This window comes from Sinocyclocheilus rhinocerous, unplaced genomic scaffold (assembly GCF_001515625.1).
Source record: "Sinocyclocheilus rhinocerous isolate Xijiao unplaced genomic scaffold, SAMN03320098_v1.1 scaffold613, whole genome shotgun sequence".
Taxonomy (NCBI): Eukaryota; Metazoa; Chordata; class Actinopteri; order Cypriniformes; family Cyprinidae; genus Sinocyclocheilus; species Sinocyclocheilus rhinocerous.
Window position 1 is genome coordinate 137,311 of NW_015626869.1, and position 15,386 is coordinate 152,696.

Below are 15,386 nucleotides of genomic sequence, written 5' to 3' on the forward strand. Positions count from 1 at the left end.
TCAGTCTTGCTGTCTGTAATCTTACTGGTCAGCATTGTAAAATTTTGTTATCAGCTCTACAATCCTCAAACTCTGTCCTGAGAGAGCTGGATCTGAGTAACAATGACCTGCAGGATTCAGGAGTGAAGCTGCTCTCTGATGGACTGAAGTGTCCAAACTGTCAGCTGGAGATACTGAGGTTGGATTTTAATATTGAGTTATCCATATTGTGACGAGTGGGGCGGGGTCGAGAGCCGTGGGAATGGAGTGAGGCCAGTGGAGTAAATGATAATGAGCGACATTTGCAATGCAATGAGCATTTGGCCCCGCCCTACTCGTCACACATATGTTGATACATGATTATTTAAAGGTTAGAATTCCATACTAACTTTAAAACAACCCCCTGTTTACTGTTGATGTGTCTGTAGGTTGTCTGGGTGCATGGTGACAGAGGAAGGCTATGGTTATTTGTCTTCAGCTCTGAGTTCAAACCCCTCACACCTGAGAGAGCTGGATCTGAGCTACAATCACCCAGGACAATCAGGAGTCCAGCTGCTCAACCACAAGCTGGAGGATCCAAACTATAAACTGCAGATACTCAAGTATGTGGAGCAGTAATGGGGGTTTATTCAAGATCACCAATACTGTTAATCTCAGTTGGGTGATATAAATTGCATAATAAGTTATTATGTATAGAAATGCAGTACGTATTTATTGATTACTTAAAATAAACTAATCAAATCAAATCAATATTTGATGACTACACTTTGAGTTTTAAACAGCACCAGTTCTCCCAGGTACACTTGCACACAGTGTTTAAGTTTGTTCAAGCATCTTAGAGATGTTACCACAGTTCATATAGAATTAGTCTGTCTCAGTTTATCTTCATGTGATTCTTAGGTGTGTGTTTAGTCACTTGGTCTTGAATTAATCTGAAGCATACATCTAAACACGACAATGACATTGGCCGGCGACAGCCTATGACGTCATTACCAGTGCAACCACAGTATAAAAGGAGAACACATCATCCTCTTCTTCGTCTTCACTGACTGTTTGTTTATGATTAACAATAAGTTAAGCACGACTAAGAGTGCATGTTCTCTCGCCAGAGGCTTTGCTCTGTTACCCGCAGTTTCACACGGCTTGCGTGTTGTGTGTATGGTGAAGAGCAAGCGCGTTCAGCTCTCGAGGGAGTTGGATACGCTCTGCATTCATTGCTGCATTCATTTCTTGTAAGGGATAAGCATGAATTGAACGCGCTCGACTCACGAGGAGACGGCTTGTGCTCATTGTGATGCATTCGCGGGACTACTGAGGGGGAGATGAGTACTTCACCATTTACCTGAGTTTGTAGATGGCGTTTGCATGAGTGCGTTCATCTCTCGCAGGAATAACGACGCATTTGCGGCAGCGGTTTCCGTTCTCACTTGATTTCCGAGGTAATCTAGTGCATGGGCAGAGCGTGTTAACTCCCGTGGGAGCTGAATACATGTTGCACGTTGCGGTTATGGTGAGAATTGTCTGCCCACTGCCCGCGATTTGCGGTTGATGGGCAGAACATGGAAAGGACCTGACAGGATTATTTTTTTTCCCTATCCGTAATTTCCTTCTGTTTATATTGGAATTGTATAATATGGATATCTGTCTGCAGTTGTTGGACAGATGATTTATATCATGTCCTTATCAGATAACCCCATTAAACTGCACTCCAGGAAAAAAAAATAAAAAATCTTCTTCCCCTAAAGCCACCCACCTGACCGAGGTTAGGTTGTAGCCTCCTGTGCTTGCATTACAGTCTCTCATGCTGGACCTATGATGTTTTGGTCAGTTTCTATGTCTCATAGAACTACCTACTCAGGGTCTGGACCCAAGTACTCTTCGGACTTTGCCTTCAGATTATATCCGTGAGCTTGGGTAATGCGCGGGAGCCGTGGTTGGTGAGTACGATCCATTTCATCTACTCTATTGCTAGTTTTATTTGATTTCACTAGCTAGTGCTTTGAGGGCCTGCCTCAGCTTGAGAGCTGAGAGCGCTGCTCCCGAGAACTCCATATGCAGCAATACTGAGTTGTTAGGCCCGTTCCTTGGTCACTTGCCTCTATGTTGGGACCCTATTGTTTCCTGTTGAAATGTGTGATCCCCTTCTAAGCTGGATCCCATTTTTGATGTCCCATTTGCAGTCAATCGGCTCCCCGGACATGGCCGTGCTCCCCTCACTGCAGGAGGGTCTTTTATGAGCTCGCCGGTCCTGGGCAGATTGTGTGAGTCCTCCTCTCTACTTGATAGCTAGGCATTTTGCCCCTGGGCTATTGATCGCTTCTGTCGAGCTGGGTTCTTTTTGCTAAGGGTCGAGCTCTCCACTCTTTGAGCTCTGTGACAGCGACATCAGGTAGTGTGGCTGCTTGCTGCCTCCCTGATTAGTTGCCCCTATGTGGTTGAGCTTAGCAGTGCTCCCCTCACCATGGAGGGTTACCTTTAAGCATGCCGCTCCCAATTGAGCGTCTGAGGTCTCCTCTCATCGGGTCCTCCACTCCTTGGAGCTCCGTTGAGCAGCAGCCTCGGGTTGTTAGGCCTCTCTTTGCCTCTCTGTTAGGCTGCTCTCTTTGTTGGTTGAGCTTAGCAGTGATCCCCTCAACTTTAAGGATTACCTTTGAGGTCTCCTCTCATCGGGTCCTCCGCTCCTTGGAGCTCCATTGAGCAGCAGCCTCAGGTTGTTAGGCCTCTCTCTGCCTCCCTGTTAGGCTGCTCTTATGGTTGAGCCTGGCAGTGCTCTCCTCTTTCTCGAGTGTCACCTATGAGCATGTCACTCCCTAACTGAGCGTCTGTGTGTCTTTCCCACTCCTGGGAATCGGGCCCTCCACTCTCTGGAGATCCATACAGCAACCACGTCAGGTAGCTAGGCTACCTTCTGCCTCCATGGCGGGCTGTTCTTATGGTCAAGCTTAACTGTGCTCCCCTCTCGGTTGGTGAGCCCTCCGCTTTTGGAGCTTAGTCTAAAATCCATTTTTATGGTAAGTGCACACGCTAGTTCTCTGTGCACTTCTTTAAATTCCATATTCATTGTAGGTGTGTACGCTAAGCCTTTTGCGCACCTTTCTAAAATCCTTTATGGTAAGGGTGATGCGATGCTGGCCTCGTCCCCTTTCTCTGAGTTGGCTCAGGCCCTGGATCCTTACCTGGGCCCCACTCTATTTACATATCTCTGATGATATATGTATGGTTTAGCTTGGTAGTGCTCCCCTTTTTCCTGAGGGTTTTCAATGAGCACGCCGCGCCCGCCTGAGCGTCTATGTTGCTCTCTCTTGAGTATTGAGGCCCTGTGATATAGCCTTATTAGGTTGTTAGGCCAATTCTTCCTCCCTATTAGGCCTCTCCCATGGTTGAGTGTGGTGGTGCTTACCTAGGGCCCCACTCTCTGTGTGTACACTTTTTTTTTTTTTTTTAGGCAGGGTGTTGCTATTAAGTTCCCGGAGTATCCTGTGATCCTCAGGCAGCTCGTTCTTAGAGCAGAAGGTAGCCTCCTGTGTGACAGGCCAAGATATGGGTTATGTGATAACCTGACACTCGGCCGTATCCCCTTAAAGGAATCCTTTTATTTTGATTCCAAGTCTTGAGTTTTGCCCTGGGCTCAGGCTTCCTCAAGCTAGCCCCTTACAGGTAAGTTCTTTGGCGCATAGCTCAGACCTCTGGCCGTAGGGTATGGTGTCACTGACAGCCATTAAGGCATCCTAGGGGCAACTCCCATGGCTATGGTAGAGTTGGTACTTAGAGCTCGCAGTGGTTTCTGGCATGCACTCCCCTCAGCATGGCGGTGTGTGTATACCATTCCCCATAGCGACCCCTAGAGGACACAGTTCAAAGTTCCCTCGGAAGGGAATGTCTCAGGTTACGTATGTAACCATGGTTCCCTGAGAAGGGAACTAGACACTGCATCGTCTAGTTCTCTTGCCATGCTTCAGATGCAAGCTTCAGACGAAAAAGCGGATGACGTGTTCTCCCGGCGCCCTTTTATACTGTGGTTGCGCCGGTAATGACGTCATAGGCTGTCGCCGGCCAATGTCATTGTCGTGTTTAGATGTATGCTTCAGACACCGGTCTTGCAGAAGGCGTTCCCCATAGTGACCCCTAGAGGACGCAGTGTCTCGTTCCTTTCTCAGGGAACCATGGTTACATACGTAACCTGAGACGTCTTTTGAGCTAATCTTTCGTTGGAGCTCTGCAGCTACAGTATTAGTTTATTAGTCTGAGTCTTACCAGAATCGTTTTTGATTCCTGTTTCACTTTTTGAGTGCTTCATTTTGAGAAATATTTTAAAGTTTTAAAGTGCTCACTGATATTTTAGCTGCTAATTGCACACTTTAAATGATCAAACATTTACCATTTGTGGCTTATATATGTGTCTGTTTAGTTTGGATCATAGTGAATCGCATTTTGGAAGCACACCGGGACTGAGAAAATGTAAGTCTTTTCTCTCTTTCACAGACACACACACACACACACACACACACATACACACAAACTCTCTCTCTCTCTCTCTCTCTCTTTCTCTCTCTCTCTCTTTGAATTCAATTCAAATTCTCTCTCTCTCCCTCAAAACGGTCTTTCGTGTACTTCTAATCTCTCTTCTTGTGTTCAGATGCCTGTGATCTCACACTGGATCCAAACACAGCAAATACTAAACTCGTGCTGTCAGAGGAGAACAGGAAGATCACATATGTGAAAGATCATCAGCCATATCCTTATCATCCACAGAGATTTCAACACCATGAGCAGGTTCTGTGTCGTGAGAGACTGACTGGACGCTGTTACTGGGAGGTTGAAAAGATTGGGAAAGAGGTTGGATGGGCATATATAGCAGTGACATATAGTGAAATCAACAGGAAAGGCGAAAGTGACTGCTGGTTTGGATACAATGGCAAATCCTGGAGTCTGTACTGCACTGATAACAGATTCACTGCCTGGCACAATAATGAGAAAACTGACATACCGGCCCCTTCACCCTATAATAGAGTAGGAGTGTATGTGGATGTGTCGGCTGGCACCCTGTCCTACTACATTGTCTCTGACACACACACACTCACACACTTACACACATTCAACACCACATTCACTGAACCCCTCTATGCTGGATTCAGAGTTTATGAGTCCTCAGTGTATCTGTGTCAGATTCCACCTGCTGTGAAAAACAACTGAATCAACAACTGAAAAACAACTGAACAACTATTTTTCAAGCAGTCACAAATTTTATTCTGGGGACTCGAGCCCTTGCTTTTTTTTTTTTTTCAAATTGAATCAAAAGTGCCCTTCTCAACAATTATCACCAATAATATTTTGGTATAAATATATATAATAAATATTTCATATTTGTGACCACGTCATCCATTGTAAACAGATATAAACAGATATTTATTTGTTTTGATGGAGACTTGTACAGATTGCTGACCACTGGGATGTTGAGATTACAGATGAAGGTAAATCCGAGGCAGTGAGAGTGAAGATGGAGTATAATCATTAGATTGAGTTTTCAGGACATGCTGGAGAAATGTTTTTGAAAAGTAGAGTGCCACTGAGGAAGAATATTTGTGATTCCAGAAAATCACTCGGCACACTGCACGCCATCCCAGCTATTCCTAAGAACAGAAACTATTCTTCCTAGAGAGATAGCCGTGACAGACACAGCAGATGAATATCTGGGGAAAAGTGCACCATGTGACAGGCTGTTCAGGATTTAATCTGTTATTTTGGATGTTTTAGTGGAGACTTCAGCAGAGGTGATGGGCTGTAGAAACACTCTGGGCTCTTCATTTGATGTGATCTTATTAAAGCTGTTGTATAGGTCATCACTGTTTCAGAGGATCCACAGACTCAGTTTCATCTGCTGGATTGTCAGGAACTGTTAGATCAATGTGTTTTCTCTCTGTTCAATATATCATACAGATAAAATCACCTCCGGATGCACGGATGCAATGTACTGATACACGTTCTCCCTTCTGTTTACGTTTACTTCAGACGTAATTAACTGTGTTTATGTGAATACTCGTCAAAACGGACAATTCGACATCATTTGTAATTTGTAATGTGTAATTCTCTGTTCATGCGACTTGAGAGAGTACTCGCGCGCTGTGAGACGCGCTTTCCGTGTGTATGCTTCAAATTATTCGTCAACGAAATTAACACTGATGGGGACAGAGTCCACAAACCAGGTGGAACAGGTAATTAAAACTGAAAATCAACATTCATCATTGGGTTAATTTTTCTGTGGTCTGTATGCATTTATAACGTTAATTGATTTTCAGTTAGACTAAATTATTTCAATTGTAACTATGAATATGATTCCACCTAAAGTCATTAATAATTACATTTCACCTGCTAGATTTACATATGTGTGACCGGTCTTCATTTTTCTTTTTTATGATACTTTAAAATGTTGTAATGTTTTTCTTTACAAACAAAATTAAACAAAAGCATACACATCACTGGAAACACTCTCAAAGAGGGTTCTCAACAAAAAAATATTGATAATGAAAAAAGAAAAAAGTCGGCACACCTAGGCTCCAAAAATACGACAATTTTAATAACAGACTATCACATAGGTGACATTTCGAGCATGCAGGCTCTTAATCAGACTCTTCATCTAATATTTTTCTTTAGACATTTTTTTCACAAGCAATTGCTTCTTTGACCAAGAAGATGCCTATGCAGCGACAAGCCTAGACCACATACAGGAAAATGGATATAATAGTGGGATGATGGCATTTTGGGCTGAAAACAGTGGCACAGTCCCACAACAGAGGCCAATGATGGGATTGTTAGTGCACACAACCTTGGTGCTTCTTCAAAATTTTGTCAGTTTTCCTTTTCAACTTTCCCTTTTTTCTCTTAATCGCTTATACAGATTAATGTATAATTAAATAAGATTAATATATCTTATTTTTGTAAGATTGACCTTTGTGTACTTAATTGTATTCAAATTAAATCATGACAAAATTAAGGCAAAATTTGAAAACAACAAAACGTGTTACAGTTATCCTGCTCCCCCTCTTCTGCCTTCCCAGATCTCACATGAATCCATGGCTTTAAGCTTTGTCCTTAAATGTGTTTTCTTGATATTGCTCGTTCCAGTTTGAGGGAAAACTCACCACATTATCTGAAGAGTTCACATTCAGAACATATTTGCAGTCTGACTTTCAGATGATAAAATGTTTTGCAAACCTGAAGTTCAATTATTGAAGCAATCTGCTTTGTGTAGCTCTGTTTGTGAGGTGGATTCAACAAATAAACTGAGTATTAACCAGTCCCACCAGGATTTCAAGGTTTTTCTGGTGGTAATTTCCAGAAATTTGTGATTTAGTTATTTATTTATTTACTTATATTTATTTACTTAAATTTAATTTGAGGCAGTTTCTATGGCGTTATCTCAATAAAAAATGTAGAACATGCATTACTGTAAGCTGAGAGCATATCCATTTCATGCCCGAGCATTAATCGTTCCACTCGCAGGTAGATTTCCTGTATGCAAGCTCCCATATGTTATATACAATACAGTTATATACAGTATATACTGCCACTCTCTTTACCCAAACTTATTCTGAATAGTTTGTGTTTTGCCCTGAACTACATTGCTTATGCTGTGATCAGGGTTAAAAACAGACTAGGAAAATTAAAGATGTATTCTTCTTTTTCAAAACATTAGTTTTTATTGGACTCTGTTCTGTGTTTTATTTTGCTTCATGAAACTCCTCCTTGAATTCAGAGTAAAGCAGGTAAAACATGCTGAAACACGTAGACTCAGCTAAAACTGAAAGCAAAAACATACTGTAGTTTTACATCGGCAAAGAAAGAGGCTGAAAAAGCAACATTAACCAGAGGATATTTTCTCATGGTAAGTACATGTTTAAAGCTATGTGACATGTTACCAGTTGTACAATTTGCAAATTTACAACAACTACAAATAGGTTTCTGTACATTCTGTTCTGTATTTACAGATGTGAGACCTGTCCTGATATCATATCTAGACTCTTCAGTTAATGCAATTTGGCGTTAGGCTACTTTGTTTTTGTTTTTTGAAGGAAAAAATGTATAATTCAGCATCCTAATTTTTCCATTATATGTACATTTTATATGTACACAAGTCTAATGATTACCAGGCAGATGATTTTAACTATAAATACATTTTGACCTAAAGTAATTTATATTTATATAAAATTAACCTGCATTATTTACATACATATATATGACCGGCAATGTATTTCTGTATTTTTTATGATTTTTAAAGACATTTTTCTGAGAGTTTAGACCAAATGTGAATGAAACGGCAGAAAAAAAAAATGTTTGTGTGTTCCTGCTGAAAGACTATTTATAGTTTTGATGTTGTGCAGTAAACCAATTTTTCTAGCCACTGCTTTTTTAGAGAAACTCACATGATCTGACCGGAAGAGTCAGTTCGCTTGTGGAAGAGTTCGCATTCTGATTAAAAAATTGATTTAGTTTGTAATTGTCAAAAAGATTTTAAAATATCTTTAAAACTAAACTTACAAAACAGCTGTTTGTGATGCTGTAATATGTGATATGTATATAGATCTATGATGCCTAGTGGTTTTTCTGTATGCTGTGTCTAGTGCTTTTGTATGTATGAAGTGAATTTTCCTCATTTATAAACTATGTGTATTGTCAGGCCTAATAGCTGGATAGAACAAGAATCGACACTCCTTCTAAAATGAGTCTCAGTGAGAAGACAGAGGAGGGATGTTCTCAGTCCCGAAGATCTCCAGATCCCAGCTGTGTGTCTATGAAGAGTAACAGATCCATGAAATTGCCTGATGATCTCAGTGGTGAAGCAGATACTATTGATCCTATGTGAGTATAATCATTCTAGATCAAGTTAATTATTTAACTGTTAAGACATTATTTAATGTGTAAATATGCATCACGTAATATACACAGAAAGATTACATTTTCTAACAATGTGTGGCAATACATAATAAACAACTTTCACTCATTATTTCAATGTCATATAGACAGTAACTGAAATGTGTTTGTTATTATATGCCTTTTCTGTCTTTCAGATGCCTACAGTATATCATTAATCTGTAGTAGGCTTATGTAGACAGAGGTGGAAAGTATAACTACTCTTGTTATAGTACTTGCGTACATTTTTCACTGCAACAGTACTGTTTAGGGTATAAATAAACCAGTACTTTTACTTTATTACAAATTGATTATTGAACTAGTGCTGCAATATTTTTTTATAATCAATTAATGGGTATTATTTCAGCAGAGTAAATAAGAGCAGAAAATCCATTTTGTATTTGTTGTATTTTATTTTGACAAAGGTTATTCCACATCCTGCCCAATAAAAATGTGAAACTTAAAGCTATCAAAACAAATACATTGAATGTGTCTATGCAGGCTATGATATAAATTATTAAATTATAAAAGCACTATATAAATGTAACATTATTATTATTATTATTATTATTATTATTATTATTAAGCATTACATTCTAAAACAAGACAAGTACTTTAACCAAATGAAGTCATAATTATTGTGTTTACTCTCTATTGCACTGAGCCTGATTTTCGCTGATTTTCAAATTTTTATGCAAAATAAAAATACTCATGTAACAGTCTAAAATTTAAAGATATAATCATAAAATGTAAGTTGTGAATTGGGGGAATGTCTCCAATGCATTAAAAAGCACATGCTTCTGTCAAAGCACATCATTTTCATTATCAATTTTTATCAATTAGTTGTTGCAGTCCTCAACTTTACTACTTTACAAAAACTTTTACATTTTCCATTCCTTTTTTCCACCTTGCATTCAGACAAGATTAAATTATTAGCACATTTTCATCTCTCTATTCATTTTATTTATTAATTTTATTATTGATTATATATATGTTTATATGTATTATTGTTTAAGCAGTGTGGAAGGAGGAGATCAGACTGCAGAGCAGCAGCAGGAATCTCACCAAACAATGTATGATGTTCTACAGAGAGTCAAAGAGCAGCACAAAACCAGCATGAAGAACAAGTATGAGAAATTATTTAAGGGATTGAAACTCCAGGAGAATGAAAGACTCCTGAACAGGATCTACACACAGCTCTACATCAAGGAGTGAATGAAGAACATGAGGTTTTACAGATGGAGAAAACAGCCAGAACAAAACACTCACAAGACACTCCAATCTACTGCAATGACATCTTTAAAGCCTCAGCTGAAACAGGATCTGAGGAGAAAGGGCAGATCAAGACATCACTGGAATCGGAAAAACCGTCTCTGTACAGAAGTTCATTCTAGACTGGGCAGAGGGAAAAGCCAATCAGGATGTAGATTTCATGTTTGTGCTTCCATTTCGAGAGCTGAACTTGATCCGAGATCATCAGTACAGTCTTCACAGACTTCTGCTGGACTTTCATCCTGAACTTCAAGATCTGGACTCACAGATTTATGAGGAGTGTAAAGTTGTGTTCATCTTTGATGGTCTGGATGAAAGCAGAATCACACTGATGTTTTCAGACGCTCAGAAAGTTTGTGATGTGACTGAGACTTCATCAGTGGCTGTGTTGATGTCAAAGCTCATGAAAGGAGAGCTGCTTCCCTCTGCTCTCATCTGGATCACCTCCAGACCAGCAGCAGCCAATCAGATCCCCTCCAAATACATCCACCGTCTGACAGAAATTCAGGGATTCACTGAGCCTCAGAAGGAGGAATATTTCAGGAAGAGAATCAGTGAGCAGCATCAAGCCAGCAGAATCATCTCACACATCAGAAGAGCAAGAAGCCTCCACATCATGTGCCACATCCCCGTCTTCTGCTGGATCTCATCCACTGTGCTTCAGAAGCTCCTGGAAGAAGATCTGAGTGCAGAAATCCCTCAAACTCTGACTGAAATGTACATCCACTTCCTGCTGATTCAGATCAACATGAGGAACCAGAAGTATGAAGAGAGAGATCCAGAGAAACTCCTGCAGTCCAACAGAGAAGTGATTGTGAAACTTGCTGAAGTGGCTTTCAAACAGCTGATGAAGGGCAATGTGATGTTCTATGAGGAGGACCTGATTGAGAGCGGCATAGACCTCACTGACGCCTCAGTGTATTCTGGGATTTGCACTGAGATCTTTAAGCAGGAATCTGTGATTCATCAGAGGAAAGTCTACAGCTTCATTCATCTGAGCGTTCAGGAGTTTCTCGCTGCTTTCCATGTGTTTTACTTTCATGTGAATACAACTATGGAGGGACTAAAGAATTTAGCTTCAGTAAAATATTTGCTTAAAGCTGCAGTAGATGAAGCCCTTGAGAGTGAGAACGGACAGCTGGATCTGTTCCTGCGTTTTTCCTGCTGGGCGTCTCACTGGAGTCCAATCAGAGACTCTTACAGGATCTACTGACACACACAGAGAACAGCTCAGAGAGCATCAGGAGAACCGCACAGTACATTAAAGAGAAGATCAAAGATGGACATGGACTCTCCACTGAAAGATCCATCAATCTGTTCCTCTGTCTGCTGGAAGTGAAAGATCAGACTCTGTCCAGAGAGATTCAGGAGTTTGTGAAATCAGACAAACACTCAGAGAAGAAACTCTCTCCTGCTCACTGCTCAACAATCACCTACATGCTTCAGATGTCAGAGGAGCCGCTGGATGAGCTGGACCTCAAGAAATACAACACATCAGATGAGGGGAGAAGAAGACTGATACCAGCTGTGATCAATACAGAAAAGCTCTGTAAGTGTGTTCACAGGTAAGAGACTGAGGGTGTGGGGTTCACAAGAATGTATGCTTATACTCTATGTGAACACTTCAAATAAACTCAGACCTCTTTTAATTTTTAGCAGATTACATGAAACCCAACAAGTCACTTGGTTACCTTTGTCAGATCTAAATATAATTTTAACTATTTTTATGAAATTTGACAAAACAATCAAAAAATGTAACTAGCAAGACCCAAGGAATCGATTTTAAAAAAGATAAAGATGACAAAAAGTTAGACACTGTTTACACTGATTGTAAATAGTGGTAGATATTGTTTACACCAACTGTAAATATCAGCAAAAAACATATTGTTCACACTTAGTGGAAATAGTAATAGATAAAATTTGTACTAAGTGCAAAAAGGGTAATATGTTATTTAACCTGTTAACCTGTGCCAACTGCGTAAATTATAGGTAGTACCTTAAAGGTTCTCTATATTGTTGGTGGTGCTTGTGTTCTAGAGGCTGCCATTGACCCCAGTTCACTTTCAAAAACTTTCAGTCTCTCTGTTTCTCTGTGGTGGAACAAACTGCTACCCAATATACTGAGGCATTTGTTGTGATGGTCTCAGCTACAGCTGACGACAAACCTCTTCCACAAGCACTTAATACACAATCATAAAAAATACTTACAATACTTACAACTACTATTTCTTCTTCTTCTTCTTCTTATTATTATTATTATTATTATTATTATTATTATTGGTCAAAAAAAAAATGTTTTCTCTCTATTTCAGTCTTGCTGGCTATAGTCTTACTGCACGGCACTGTGAAATTGTGTCATCAGCTCTACAATCCTCAAACTCTGTCCTGAGAGAGCTGGATCTGAGTAACAATGACCTGCAGGATTCAGGAGTGAAGCTGCTCTCTGATGGACTGAAGAGTCCAAACTGTCAGCTGGAGATACTGAGGTGTGTACAATTTGATCTTTGATATTGTGGATGCTCAGAAATTGTGAATTATTACACTGATCGAGGAAGGTCTGAAAATTCCTGATGGCAATTCAAACCATTTAAATTAAATAAGTCACGTAAGTCAAATCTATATAATGTATAAGTTTTAAAGAATCCTACCATCATAAAGTGCAGATCCTTTTAACCTCTTCTTTGGAGCCCACAGTACAAAATCATACAAAGTCTGTGATTTTAATCAGTAAAGTGAAATAAGTGCATAAATGAAAGTGTAAAGATGCATAACTTCCATTATAAATACACTGTAGGTGCTGCAGTGAACTACATAAGAGTACAACTCTCTGAAATATGGAAAAATTAATAACCAAATTTTTGAAATAGTAGATAGAAATCGATGATCTGATTGTGTCAGTAGATGATCTTACTGTGTGTCCGTAGATTATCTGTGTGTGTGTCTGTAGATGATCTGACTGTGTGTCTGTAGATGATCTTACTGTGTGTCTGTATATGATCTGACTGTGTGTCTGCATATGATCTGACTGTGTGTGTCTCTGTGTGTGTCTGTAGATGATCTGACTGTGTCTGTAGATTATCTGACTGTGTGTGTCTGTAGATGATCTGTGTGTGTCCGTAGATGATCTGATTGTGTGATTCTGTAGATGATCTGACTGTGTGTGTCTGTAGATGATCTGTCTGTGTGTGTCTGTAGATGATCTGACTGTGTATGTCTGTAGATGATCTGACTGTGTGTCTGTAGATGATCTGACTGTGTATGTCTGTAGATGATCTGACTGTGTGTCTGTAGATGATCTGACTGTGTATGTCTGTAGATGATCTGACTGTGTGTCTGTAGATGATCTGACTGTGTATGTCTGTAGATGATCTGACTGTGTGTCTGTAGATGATCTGACTGTGTATGTCTGTAGATGATCTGACTGTGTGTCTGTAGATGATCTGACTGTGTATGTCTGTAGATGATCTGACTGTGTGTCTGTAGATGATCTGACTGTGTATGTCTGTAGATGATCTGACTGTGTGTCTGTAGATGATCTGACTGTGTATGTCTGTAGATGATCTGACTGTGTGTCTGTAGATGATCTGACTGTGTATGTCTGTAGATGATCTGACTGTGTGTCTGTAGATGATCTGACTGTGTATGTCTGTAGATGATCTGACTGTGTGTCTGTAGATGATCTGACTGTGTATGTCTGTAGATGATCTGACTGTGTGTCTGTAGATGATCTGACTGTGTATGTCTGTAGATGATCTGACTGTGTGTCTGTAGATGATCTGACTGTGTATGTCTGTAGATGATCTGACTGTGTGTCTGTAGATGATCTGACTGTGTATGTCTGTAGATGATCTGACTGTGTGTCTGTAGATGATCTGACTGTGTATGTCTGTAGATGATCTGACTGTGTGTCTGTAGATGATCTGACTGTGTATGTCTGTAGATGATCTGACTGTGTGTCTGTAGATGATCTGACTGTGTATGTCTGTAGATGATCTGACTGTGTGTCTGTAGATGATCTGACTGTGTATGTCTGTAGATGATCTGACTGTGTGTCTGTAGATGATCTGACTGTGTATGTCTGTAGATGATCTGACTGTGTGTCTGTAGATGATCTGACTGTGTATGTCTGTAGATGATCTGACTGTGTGTCTGTAGATGATCTGACTGTGTATGTCTGTAGATGATCTGACTGTGTGTCTGTAGATGATCTGACTGTGTATGTCTGTAGATGATCTGACTGTGTGTCTGTAGATGATCTGACTGTGTATGTCTGTAGATGATCTGACTGTGTGTCTGTAGATGATCTGACTGTGTATGTCTGTAGATGATCTGACTGTGTGTCTGTAGATGATCTGACTGTGTATGTCTGTAGATGATCTGACTGTGTGTCTGTAGATGATCTGACTGTGTATGTCTGTAGATGATCTGACTGTGTGTCTGTAGATGATCTGACTGTGTATGTCTGTAGATGATCTGACTGTGTGTCTGTAGATGATCTGACTGTGTATGTCTGTAGATGATCTGACTGTGTGTCTGTAGATGATCTGACTGTGTATGTCTGTAGATGATCTGACTGTGTGTCTGTAGATGATCTGACTGTGTATGTCTGTAGATGATCTGACTGTGTGTCTGTAGATGATCTGACTGTGTATGTCTGTAGATGATCTGACTGTGTGTCTGTAGATGATCTGACTGTGTATGTCTGTAGATGATCTGACTGTGTGTCTGTAGATGATCTGACTGTGTATGTCTGTAGATGATCTGACTGTGTGTCTGTAGATGATCTGACTGTGTATGTCTGTAGATGATCTGACTGTGTGTCTGTAGATGATCTGACTGTGTATGTCTGTAGATGATCTGACTGTGTGTCTGTAGATGATCTGACTGTGTGTATGTAGATGATCTTTGCGTGTCTGTAGATGATCTGTGTGTGTCTCTAGACGATCTGTGTGTGTCCGTAGATGATCTGATTGTGTGTCTGTAGATGAGCTGACTGTGTGTCTGTAGATGATCTGACTGTGTTTTTCTGTAGATTATCTGACTGTGTGTGTCTGTAGATGATCTGACTGTGTGTGTCTGTAGATGATCTGACTGTGTGTGTCTGTAGATGATCTGACTGTGTATGTCTGTAGATGATCTGATTGTGTGTCTGTATATGATCTGTGTGTGTCCGTAGATGACCTGACTGTGTGTGTCTGTAGATGATCTGACTGTGTGCCTGTAGATGA

General features: G+C 40.2%; 1 pseudogene; it reads left to right on the top strand.

Moving 5' to 3' along the window:
- The first annotated feature begins 9,957 nt into the window (after window positions 1-9,957).
- The window catches only part of LOC107719114 (NACHT, LRR and PYD domains-containing protein 3-like), an 11,230-nt pseudogene continuing 5,801 nt past the window's right edge, over window positions 9,958-15,386 (top strand).